Source organism: Melitaea cinxia, chromosome 22, assembly GCF_905220565.1.
Source record: "Melitaea cinxia chromosome 22, ilMelCinx1.1, whole genome shotgun sequence".
NCBI lineage: Eukaryota > Metazoa > Arthropoda > Insecta > Lepidoptera > Nymphalidae > Melitaea > Melitaea cinxia.
Window position 1 is genome coordinate 4,776,644 of NC_059415.1, and position 14,217 is coordinate 4,790,860.

A 14,217-nucleotide genomic window follows, 5' to 3' on the forward strand; every position below is an offset into this window, starting at 1 on the left:
TGTCTCTAATAATGGGTATTTAATTGACTGTTTTATCGAATACTTCCTACCTACGTCCTTATTACTCGTTGATATAAAGTCGAGTTTTTTAGCGACAAAACACAATCATATATATTTTTTTTAATTTTACTTATTTACATTTTACTTATCAGTTATGGATGGTATTGACTATAAAATAATTGTGTTTGCTCGCAAACGAAAAAAAACCGACTTCAATTACATCGACGAGTAATACAACGTAGATCGACGAAAAAATAGTCAAGTAACTGTGCGTTATCAAAGATTACTCAAAAAATAGTTATCAGATCTCAATAAAATTTATATGTAACCACATGACAAACATCAGCTTTCGATTAAATTAAAAATTATTAAAATCGGTACATCCAGTAAAAAGTTATTGCGGATTTTCAAGAAGTTCCCTCGATTTCTCTGGGATCCCATCATCAGATCCTGGTTTCCTTATCATGGTACTAAACTTGAGATATCTCCTTTCCAACGAAAAAAGAATTATCAACAACGGTACATCCAGTAGAAAGTTATGCGGTATAATACAACGTAGGTTGACGAAAAAAGCGTCAAGTAAAAACGCATTATTAAATATAGCTCGAAAAGTAGTTGTTAGATCTCAAATAAATTTAAATGGGACCAATTGGCACACACCACCTTTCGATTAAAAGAAAATTTGTCGAAATCGGTCTACCCAGTCAAAAGTTCTGATGTAACATACATTAAAAAAAATACAGTCGAATTGAGAACCTCTTCCTTTTTTGGAAGTCGGTTAAAAAATATACCACAGTCGTCGTCATTTTACATACAAAGACAAGCATAAATTACAAATGAGTATGTGTGCAACACAATTATTAAAATATGAATTTTTGTTTAATTTATAACCTTTATTGCACGAGCACGGACGTTATAAACAACCAACTGCGTGTCCCTTGTAATATAAAGAGATTTCTTGAGCAAGATATGAATAAAACATGCCACGATCCGTACTTCAAAGGCCAATCCTGGGATGCAAGGCTTTAATAAATAAACACTGCTGGATTCGAACTGCTTAAATACAGTGCTCATAATAAAGCATTGATTTTTCTGTGCTTTACTAGCGCACCTGGCGGATTTTGAAGGGATATTTTTTTTCCGTGAAATATATTGTTTTTTTTTTCCCTCAAAGAATTTTTTCTTGACAATGACGAATATAAAAAAAAAAAAATATTCATAAAAATCTTATATATAAAAAAATAATGCTGTGTGGTTACGGAATTAAAGAATATAGTCACCCCCTCTCTTCCCGTGGGTGTCGTAAGAGGCGACTAAGGGATAACACAGTTCCACTACTACCTTGGAACTTAAAAAGCTGATCGATGGCGGGATAGCCAGCAGTTGGGGCTTTGAAATACACAGGCCGAAGAAGGGCAGCAGTGTCTTCAGTGCGACAAAGCCAGCCCTGCGGTTACCAACCCGCCTGCCCAGCGTGGTGACTATGGGCAACAAGTTGTGGAGGCCTATGTCCAGTAGTGGACTGCGAAAGGCTGCTGTTATGATCTGATGGTATAAAAAAAATATTCATAAAATATTGCTTACTAGTACGGAAGTTATGCATGAACATACACTTTGGCGAATCATTTTTATTTAGGTACTTACGAGTACATATAGATATAAGACGTTAAAGTCAAGATAATCCAATTTCGATTTTTCGTTCAACTAAATTTTCAGAATATTTTCTGGGTTCTTTTTTTAAATGCCAGCATTAAAACTACGACGGATGCCGGCATTTTGAAATTTGATTCTTATCTCTCTTTCTCTTTGGTGGAAACCAAATCCCTTAGGAGTAAAATGAACATTTTTGAAGATAGCCTCGATACATTTAAATCGATTATTTAATGTTAAACGACAAAGTTACTCAGTATTTATATTGCTATTTTTATTTTTAAATTATGAATCGAATTGTATATTTGGCTATGCATTTTACCGTAAATATTTATATTTAATCGAGCTACTTACTAATGAAATGGATAAATAAAAAATTTCACATCAATTTATATATTTCAACCATGGTTTTATTCATGGCAGCGGATTTGAACCTTGACGAGAACATCAAAAGGTTCTTTCCACAGGTCAACGCCGGTGGGACCTTTGAAATTAATGTTAAGATAAAAAACCTTTGAAAGTAACATTAATATTCTTAAACACTATTATTTACTAAGTAAAAGTATATATAATAAATATAATAATAAATAAACGCTTCATACTAACAGCCCTCAGTAGGATTTTCTTGTGGTGGTCTATACACACAACACACAAGCACAAACGTCCAGACTACGACAAACGTCTATATGGTCAATACAAATGTTTGTCATGTGGATTGAACCCGCGACCCCAAGCGGAAAAGCCAGTGCTGTGACCACTGCGCAAACGCGTCGTCAAAATAAATAAAATCACAGAATCCTTTTATTAGAGAAAAGTATCTTCGAGGGTTTCACTAATTGCTAAAGAGCTTCGAGAGATCCTGTTAAGTAAAACCTGTAGGTAAGAGAGCCACCATATTAAATTTTCAAACCTTTTGTTGCGCTTTGTCCTTTAATTCGCATGCGTTTTGAGGGAATTAGTACACTTAGTCGCATTTGTATAAAAACGTGATATTAAAAGTTGTGATTTTGTTTGTCATCTGACAACAGCTGATTTTAAAAATAAGTTACAGCTACAAACATTACTAGGTAAGGTTGACACAAAAAGATGTGTTAAAAGATTTTGCAGGTAAACTTTTTTTACCTACAAAATCTTTTAAACCATCTTTTGACATCATCTGTAATTGAATTTTTTTTTAATGTCACTAGGTCGGCAAACAAGCGTACGGCTCACCTGATGGTAAGCGATTACCGTAGCTTATAGACACCTGCAACACCAGAATCATCGCAAGCGCGTTGCCGACGCAATCTTCAATCCCCTCGGGAGCTCTGGATATTTCATATAACATTAAATATTTTCTTTTTTGAACACTTGTCTTACTATCTTATGTATATTTAAATAAATAAATAAATATCTACATAATACACACACGGTCGTCTGCTCCTAAAGTAATTAACTTAATACTAGTGTTATAGGTATCAGCCGACTGGTATAGTTACATTTTTTTTTCGATAAACATACTTATAAATAATACATATATAAATAAATATATATATTACAACCAGACTCGGGGTAGGAATCGAACCCACAACCCCCGAAGCAGAAAGCAGGGTCACTACAAACTACACAAACGGGCTAGTCAAGTCAATTTATAGTCTATATACTAAATAAAAATCTCTTATAAAATTTTAGGAAAATTCGTCCGATTTCGTGCGATTACAACTGTAAAGTGTGGTTCCACACGATAGATCTCCAAGGATTTTTCGAAGCAAGATCATTGAGCGAGTACTTACTTATTTACATCTACGCATTGCGGGGACAAAGTAACTACAGGTAACTTGAAGTGAAATGTGTAGCTTCACATGTCGACCTCGAGTTTAATGACCTTTTATTTGTAGCCCCTTGAATCGTTTATTCGATGCTTTATTTCTTCTTAAGAAAATTTTAATTTTTTTTACTTTGTTGTTACTTCCCCATTAAATATAATTTTGGGAAACGTATGTATGATTCGTCGAAAAGAATTGTTTCTTAAGTCGTTAAAGAAGTCAAAAAAGTACCAAAATGAGTTTTTCGGTAAGTGGCATAGTAATGCATAGTTGACAGGAGGACAGGATTATTATAACCAGAAAGTCGTAGTTTCAATGTAACGGAAAAGTGATTGCCGCACTCTTATTACTGTTCTTAGGCAGAACTTTATAAATATGAATATTATATTAAAATAAAAATTTCTTACAAATAAGTGCTGTCTATAATGGATATATTAATTACATGACACAACCAGACACACGGTGCAGATAGCTTTTAAGTCCATCTATATTCAATATACCTTTGTCTGACTAGCTGTTGAACGCTTTGTATATATAACCTTCTGTAAATAATTTATTTCGTTATTTTTAAAATACACCAATATTTAAGTCCCGAAATATTTTTAATACAATTTTACAAAGTGAAACTGAAAATTTATTTTTACTTTAGCTAAACTATTTTTCGCTAAATAAATTTTACGCTAAAGCAACAACACAGTTGATTGATGGCGATCGATTAGCACGTCTTACTTTCGATCAATCTAACAAAATATTGGTAAATGTAGGGGAAAATTTATAATCTACCCTCAAATAGTAAAGTTCATGAATTAAAAATTTATTCTTCACAACTACTACTTAAACTGTAGGTACAGATAGTTTGTTGAAATCATACTAATACCGATGCTGAAGCAAAAACTGTATCTTTTACTCTTGGCTATCTATCTGTATTTTAACCGCATATTACACAGAAAGTAAATGATTTTGAATTAAATTTTGCCTGTTTGGATTCAATAATTAGTTATGACCCTATAACCTAAAACTTTCAGAATATAATAATTCAAAATGTCAATTATATTTTATTATAATTATATTCAGTTATAATTTATGTCCCTGTTCCGTGATGAGAACAACCCAGAACATAACTAAGACCCGACATATATAACTCATTCATATTTAAATATTACCGATGACATATTTTACATAACCCATATAAATTCAGAAGGATATTCATCTCAGAGAATTTATAAGCACGTGTTGTTGGTTTTACGATCCACCTCAACCGTACGGTTAGCGTCGTAACATCGGAATCGGTCGTAAAGGTGACTCGCCTTCTGCGAGCCTATGATATCCTGGTACTTCATCAAGATTTATCGGTAGTTATGATTTTATTTGTCTTCTATACTATACATAAAGTTTGAAATATTCGATATTTATGTAAGTATATTATATAACATATTTTGATAATGTTGTAATAATGTTTAAAATAATTTTTGCTGTAATAAATTGTTGTTTTTTTTTCCAAAACTCTTGAATATTTACCCATGTACACGTGCAGTATATTTAAGTTACAATTTCAAAACAGAATATAAAGAAATTTCCTTAAAAAGCTTAAAATAATTGCCAGATTTGAAACCTGAAATTATAAACGCTTGGAACCTTTTTTATAAATAAAAAAAGTTTGATCTTTGTAAATTGGAAATGGAAAACCATAGGTTACAAATATATTATAAATCGTACGAAACATCTGAATGGAAATGAAATTCGATATGATTTGTCCCAAGTAGCTTGAAAGAACCCAGATTGGTCTCAGAATAAAATAGGTTTCCCAGGGGATATTAAACAAACAAAGCGTAACAATTTCGTAAAATCCCCGTTAAAACAAAAGGCGATTCAGACATTTGTTAGAGATGAAATTAAAATTATAACCTTCCTATGTTAAATTTAGGCCAAATGAATTTGTGGCGTTATAACGGGTTCGTTAAATCTACATTCGCGCTGACTTTTTGAATGTACAGTGACAACGACAGGTGTCTACAGTTTAATTATTTAATACATTAAAGTATCCCTTTTTTAAACTAGTTTGCTTCACATTATTTCTTCGCTTTAATGAACTTATGAAACATTAAAAAAAAATGTGTGACTTTTTTACAAGTTACAAACAATAATAAATTATTTTGCGTTAAAATTCTTATGTTAAGAGAAGGTTATGTACTATAAAGTAAACCGCTACGATACATAGTAACAGAAAAACTAATTAGAAAAATAAAAGAACCTAAATATTTATGGATAAGGGGTGGTTTTTTTACATAATCATAGCTCGTAGAGAGATACGAATGGAAAATAAACAAGCATAGAAAATAATAGTCTACACTCTACACTCTTAAGTACTACATAATTTTTTAACCGACTTCCAAAAAAGGAGGAGGTTCTCAATTCGACTGTATTATTTTTTTTTTTTTTTTTTTATGTATGTTACATCAGAACTTTTGACCGGGTAGACCGATTTCGACAAATTTTGTTTTAATCGAAAGGTGGTGTGTGCCAATTGGTCCCATTTAAATTTATTTGAGATCTAACAACTACTTTTCGAGTTATATCTAATAATGCGTTTTTACTTGACGCTTTTTTTGTCGACCTACGTTGTATTATACCGCATAACTTTTTACTGGATGTACCGATTTTGATAATTCTTTTTTTGTTGGAAAGGGGATATCCCTAGTTTGGTACCGTGATAAGGAAACCAGGATCTGATGATGGGATCCCAGAGGAATCGAGGGAAACTCTCGAAAATCCGTAATAACTTTTTACTGGGTGTACCGATTTTGATAATTTTTAATTTAATCGAGAGCTGGTGTTTATCATGTGGTCACATATAAATTTTATCGAGATCTAATAACTACTTTTTGAGTAATCTTTGATAACGCGTAGTTGCTTGACTATTTTTTCGTCGATCTACGTTGTATTACTTGTCGATGTAATTGAAGTCGGTTTTTTTTTTACGTCACAAGTAAGTAATACCACCATAAAAATAATATTATTCCGTTATGACTTTTGTTAGCAACGTTACCCCGATAAGCTTTGCTGATGAAGTTGAGATGAAATTACATTTTAGTCTCCGTTATCACCCACAAAATGTCCACACACTGGTTTCTTGCCTGCGATAAGGCTTTAATCTGTATTATAAAAAAAAGGTTACGGATGAATTTTACGTGTATTAGAGATACACGCAAAAGTCGTTAAGGTATACTAGAATTTGTTTTTGCTTTTACTTTTTTTGTTTTTGTCAGTTGTAGTGCTAATGATTTTCTTGAGCAGATAAATACTAGTAGCAAGATTTAGTAATTCTTGAGTATCTGAGGTTTCCTTACTTGTTTTTTGTTTGAAAAAGTTTCCTAAGGTCGGTATAGGAAAACAATGTGAAGAAACCGAAATGTGGCCGGAGAAATAAAAAAGACATTAGGCGATAAAAAAACAAGAGGATTAAGCATCGTATTTTTCTTCTTAACAGGATAACGCATTTATATGTTCCGGGTCTAATCGTGGCAATTAACAGAACGTACCTGTTATTGTGGCAAAGCTGCAACATTTCGAAAAAGTAGCATCCGTCGTAATCATGACTTGGAAGTAAAATATATATGGGAACATGTAACTGTGTTACTACACAGAATGCTAATTAATATTTAGTGAAATTAAATCAGATCAGATGTCTATGATTATAACCGGGACCGACAGCTTTACATGTTCTTTAAGTGATGATATCCACATAGATTAACATCTACACCAGAAACAAAAATTCGTAACCCCTTTGTCTACTCCTAGTGGAAATCGAAAGCACGACCGTTGATGTTTAGGGGACTACATTCACCACTACACCAGACCGGCTTTCTCCAGAATAGTTAAGATAAAATTAAAAGAAACCATTCAAATTAACTCTTTAAACAATATATTTAGATGCATCTGATGAAGAATTACTTAACTTGTTAATTAATTACATTCTTATGTCTAAATTTATACCCGAAACCTTTTCAAGTTTTTCAAAGACTTGTAAATCTCGAAACAACTTGCGTTGCAAAATTTAAATGTAACTTTGCAAGCCCTTTGTTTTATTCTTGTTTCAAACAATACAAATAAGTTTTTAGACGATGCCAAGGAACAAATATTTGAGTCTTTGTTTCTAGGCATTGTGTAACAAAACATTTGTTTTAAGTATTTCACTATTCTTACTTTTAACCTTAGGTTTGAAAATAACCTGTATACGTTATATTAGTCTCAAGAAAGAAAATATTTAAATTTAAGCGAACCGAGGAAATTAAAATCTACACCTATACCAGAAAGTTTTATACACACAATATGAAACTGTAGACTTCATTTTTTTTTCTTTTGTGTATAAATTTAAATGTTCTAAATTTAATTTAAGCCGAATATACCATACGGAAAAAGAGTACCGATTAACTTAATACGGTGTACTAATCGAAAATCGATAAATTTAATTAAGATCGTAATTAAATACTGGCAACGTCACTGATAAGAAAATATATTACTAGGCCTTGAAAGATTACTTTTCACTGTAACAATATTTACAAAGTATTTAGGTAATCAGAATCGAAACCCGGTTAATGATTTATTGTATAATATGTATGTATATTATGTATAATTTTTATCGTGTATTATTAATTGTATGTTTATACAAACAATTTTATCATCAAAGGAAATTATATCTACAGCTGAGTTACATCTCAATTTTACTATAACAAAGTTCTAAAAATCCACGCATGTATACAAACGTTGCTAACTCAGCACACTAACCTGGAAGCAATCATGACCTCCCGCAGAGACAAGACACTGGCTTGATAAATCCTACAACGTCAGTAACAGGTGCGTTTCCATGACATTGATAGAGGATTGCTTATTTCAGACACCTCTGCTCGAGTTTGTGGTCTAAGTGTTAGCGTTTTAGTACCCTTTTTTTTTAAAACTAGCTAACTCCGCAAATGTTTTTTTGCCATATATCTTATTAACCCCCTTAATCCCCGCCCCCTACAACTTAGGGGTATGAAAAATAGATGTTGTTTGATTCTCAGACCTACCCGATATGCGCACAAAATTTCATGAGAATTGGTCAAGCCATTTCGGAAGAGTTTAACTACAAACACCGCGACACGAGAATTTTTTATATGTTAGATTGTGTTATTTTAATAACTATTTCTTCATTTCACTTTACATGCACATGTAAAAATAAAAAAGTACGTTTAAATAACACAACTATATACGTAATAGTTTTTCATAATTATGGACGTAAATATAAACTAATGATTATAATAAGGACTATGATCTTTGCGTAGTCATGAAAGTATTTCTAGATAATAGGAAATTTAATGATATTTTGACAGTAAAACCTAATATTTTTTACTATCCATAATAAAACTGAAATATAATATTAAAGGCTTGTCTACGGTTTCATTTGATTTAAGATCAGATTAATTCGATTATTTCTTATGGTCCCATGTCAGAGTTTAATGTTTTATACAATTTAAGCAGACTAGTGTTTTTGTACCAATCAAGTGTATAAAGTTTTTTTTTTTAAATAAAGAACTAAGATTAATTAATATTTACAATATAAAAGCAAAAATTATTATATCACTAGATAAAAATAAATTAATATCGCACTTACTAACAACCTACACAGATAAGGCATTACCTCGGGAGTAAAATTTAATGTTAAGACGTATTTAAGGCGCTCTCGTTAGGACTGTTTAGTTGAATGTGCTTAGCGCGTAACAGCTTAATTAAACCCGCGTTTGAAAAGGGACAAATTAAGTTTAGAAACTATATTTTAGATGCCTCTTATGTCTACGTAAGTACTTATGTTATTTTGTGTTTATTTGTAGTGACAGTTAGTTCTAAAATTATTTAGACATTATTTATTTATAGATATATTTTTCTAAAAACAAATTTTGTAATAAAAAAATACTCTGTGTGGCTACGGTAGTAAAGAATATAGCCACCCCCTTTCTTCCCGTGGGTATCGTAAGAGGCGACTAAGGGATAACACAGGTCCACTAACACCTTGGAACTTAAAAAGCCGATCGATGGCGGGATAACCATCCAACTGCCGGCTTTGAAATACACAGGCTGAAGACGGGCAGCAGCGTCTTCAGTATGATAAAGCCAGCCCCGCAGTCACCAACTCGCCTGTCCAGCGTGGTGACTATGGACAAACACACGCCATTTTTGGCTCGAACTTGTGGAGGCCTATGTCCAGCAGTGGACTGCAATAGGCTGAAGTGTTGATAATGATGATGATTACTTACATTTATATAGCTTGAAACACTTAGATAAAATATTACTATAAACTATTATTTCGTTTTCAATAAGGAAACGTATTACATCACAAACATAAATGTTAGGAAATCTTTTAACTCATACATAAACGCTTTAGAATGTTACGACTTTAACGTCTTTAGCAAAAATGTCACGCCAAACAACACTTACCTATAATGATCGAGTAAAACGACCACAATCATAGGCAGTACGGAAATTATTTAGGCAAATCGAAACAAGAGTGGCGCTTTGTATCACGAATGGCGCTCTGCAGCGGCAAACGAAAATTTGGTTTGTGGCCAAACCATATATAAGGGTAATCCTGTAAACGCATGAACGGAACATATTTATGTTACAAAGACGTATTTTGTTTATTGCTGTATGCGATTCTCTAAATATCTACACTATAACTTAATCTTTAGAAGATACAAAGACAGAAAGAATGAGAAGGGAAGAAAAAAGAGGGAGATAAAGAGAGTTTAAGCGAAATATGATTTTGAAGAAGAATAATCAGAACTGTTGCTTTTGCTTATAAGTTATTTATTGTTGAGCAGAGCCTCACATCATTACATTTTTATGTCTGGGTCTTAATATATATCGCTATGGCCGACTGCTTAATTCATTAAGATACAAAATATTACGTAATATGATAAACACTGGCACCGTCAGATATTTAAACGTTTTCTAACTTTTAAGGGAAATCTTTCTGATTTTTTTTTGTCAAAAACTGTCAGGTGTAATGAGTAAATTCGAATTATAATTAGACTGGTAAAATATAGGGTAAATTGTGGTAAATATATATATCAATAATAAAATTATCTCTTTAATTAGCAGTTCTTATTCAATTAATCTATGACAGAGCTTTCATTTATTAATTTTTAAAGCAAAATACAAAAGTACCTGCACTCGGAAACTTTTCCCTTGATTTATCGAATTTCACGGCCCCAAGCGAGTTCGCTGTGTTTATTAAATTTTAAAACCACCATCCGAATAATCCGTATAGAACGAAAATGTTAAGTCTTGTGGACATCATAAAAAATTTCGGTTATAAATTTTTACTTTACATTCATCTGTTTTTAAGCATCGATTTAATTTTTAGAAAATGAACATTTTTTGCTATTAAATATAACTAAGTAGATTATTCTCTAATGTTTACGCGAATTTCACTCATTATAATAAAATAACTTTTTCAAATTTTATCCGGGAGATCCTTTCGTGACCATGGTTGATGTAAAGGATCCGAAACGTCAGACATAAAATCCTAATAAACCCCGATAAAATTCGAAAAAGTATTTCATTATAACTAAGTAATTGAGTAGATTGGTCTTCAAGCTGACATATCTATTACTAATTAATACCATACCATTCAACCAAAGGACAACAAATGTGTCCGTGAATTCAAATTATTAAAAAGAAATAAGGGGTGATGACAAAAAATATAGTCATCGTAGCTATGTGTCTCCAATTTCAATCAGGTGAGCCGTAACCTTGTTAGCCGATCTAGTTATATATAAAAATATTAATATGAACGATATGGTACTAATCTATTCAAATGAATACATTCTACAAGTTATATCCTCTGTACTAAAACAAAACTTCAGAATTATACAAACGCAATTAATATTATCTGTAAGAAATTTGCATTTGTCAATATTTGCTTACTTTTTTGTACTCATAGAAGAGAGAATGCCTAACAGTGCCTAACAGTGGGGTGGTACAGGATATATCAATCAATCAAAACAAATGATAATAATAAGTACCAGGACCTCGCAATAGAAATTAAAACACAGTGGAATGCAGACACTGCTCATATTGTTCCCGTTGTACTCTCCGCAACTGGAATCATACCTAAAACCCTTACTAACAGCTTAAAAATTCTTAACATGGTCTACCAATCTTACATACACCTTACAAAAAGCAACAGTTCTCAACACTTGCCGTATCACTCGAAAATTTCTGACCGCCTCGACAATCACCTCCTACGCAGAATCATCTGCCATACTTGGTTAAGGCCCGTATGGCAGATTATTACCTTCTCTTAACAAGAGAAGAGAAAAAGAAAAAGAATAATAATAATAATAATAATAGCAAAAATTTTACGAACAATATGCGGCTGAGTTTATTTCTGATCGATTTTAATTTAACCCCTGACGTTAAAATACCTATGACATTGGCCCGATTTCTAGAAAATAGTCGAACCCTCTTTCGAAACTCTCGAACAACTCCGGTGTTTTTAATGATATTTTCGAAATAAAGTACTGAAATGCTTTTAATGGTTAACTACTTTGAACCAGTTTCGACGTTCGAGTTTTTTATAGGTTTACTAGGAATTGTTCGAGGGTACTTTGAAAGTTTTCGAATACCGGTAGGAACTAAGAATAGGGTAGTAATTTTTTTAAGGTTAAGTGCAAGTCTTTTATCGTCAACTAGTTTTTCATGTCATTTATTTTTATTCATTTTAGATTTTATTTATAGTCTAAGTACATTTTTTTATTATATTAGAGAAGTTTAAATCTTGAGTAAGCATTTTATGTATAATAATTTCTAAGTAAGGCACAAATATAAGGATGGACAAATAATATTGCGTTTATTTATTGAACTCACAAACGAACAGACAAGTAACTTAATGTTATGTGATCTTCAATGTAGTTGTACCTACTGATCGAACCAAGTCAGTCATACGAGCTGTCTTGGTCAGTGGCCAATAACTAGATCTTTTTTTCTGCACATACTGATTTGTACTGATTTGTTTTTAATAGAAAAAACGCCGAAAACATCAAAATGTATAATGTAGTCTACAACATATTGTATAGTATGCAACGAAATAAGCTGGTCCAGCCGTTTCAGGGATTAGCTGGAACAAACAAACAGATAGACAAAAATTGTAAGAAATGTTTTTTTTGTTATGTTTACCGTGTATACACCCATATGTGTTTAGTAAAAGCGGTTGTTTTAATATTACAAACAGACACTACAATTTTATTTATTTGTAGAGATGACATGAAACTATTAAATGTAGGTAATAATTAATTTAAGGAATAATTTAGTAAATGTAGCATATTTGTTTGATATTGTAACGATATCATTATATAATTGTGATATTTTTTAAATGAGACATGTTTAGTTAAGAATATTTTGCGTTACAAATTATCGCCATTTCAGCGCTTTTATGGTAAGTGTATCCTACTTAGTACGTTGTACGGAAGACATCAGTCGTCACCAAACACATCCGGACTTGTCACGACATGAACACTACTACAATTCACCGTTTCACCTCCTTTTTCCTGTACGGCTATATAATAAATGACTTAAAAAAAGAAATAATACTGAATAGGAATACATTTTAGATGGATTTAGAATGATTTTTGGGAAAATAAACAATAATCGATTATTGAAGTTGGTACCTAAGTTTTATTACAAACTTTTTATATTTTTTATTTTTATTTATTTTTGTTTCAGCAGTGACAGAAATAAAGCAGTACTTGATTGGAGGATTTCACTCCGAATTAGAATGGCCGTGGGCATATTTTTTGTTTCCTTAGAAAGTTCTTCGATATGGTAGAAATAAAACTTAATTTAGGTTGCAAGGATTGGATTTTGGACGATTTCTTAAAATTAATGTATTATTCGAAAAGATTCTAATGTATTATTCGAAAAGATTCTAAAATAAATATAAATAAATAAAAACCAATCGCTATGTAAGTGCGGCATTTTTTTCTTAAATTTCTAATACTTTGTAGAAGTTTCTTCCAAATAGAAAAGAATATGAAAATTGTGAAGTAAATTTCTAAATTTAAGAAAACGTAACGACTATTTAATCTTTGCGCGTTAACAGATCGCAAAAAGCACAACATCTGTTAGAGTAGCTCGTAAATAAGTAAAGACAAATTGTTTAAAAAATTTCGTCCACTGATACGTAGATAGTGATATGTAGATTAGATTTCAGAAATCAAGAAAATTGTTTGTAAAGGATTCATTAATAGTTAGAAGATAGTTCGAAATTTAAACTCCCTCAATAAAGTCCCCTTTATCCGTTCAATCATGAGTTGCATCACATCTACATCAGATAGAACTGGTTTACTTCAACTTTCTGTTACCGCTCCGTGACTAGAATACTAACGAAGTATCGAAAACATTGCCTAAAATTATCTGTTTCATTCTCTATCTCAAATCAATAACAACCTTATCACAGTCGACTTAAAGTTCTAATTCTTTTGCAAGTCCCAAACGTAATTCTCCCCTTTCGTATCGACTACTCTATTTAGACAGTTACATCCGTTTTATTGGACTTTACTGCAACGCGTTAAGGTCTATTTTGTGTTTTAATAGTTGAAGTACTGTAGGCCACTTCACACTGTCAGTAAGCTAAATTAAGGAAAGTATTATAGATTTGATTACTCTTTGGATTGCTTTCATCACCGTCTGAAGAGGAGGAGGTATTTAGCCTTTAGGCAAAGGTTTG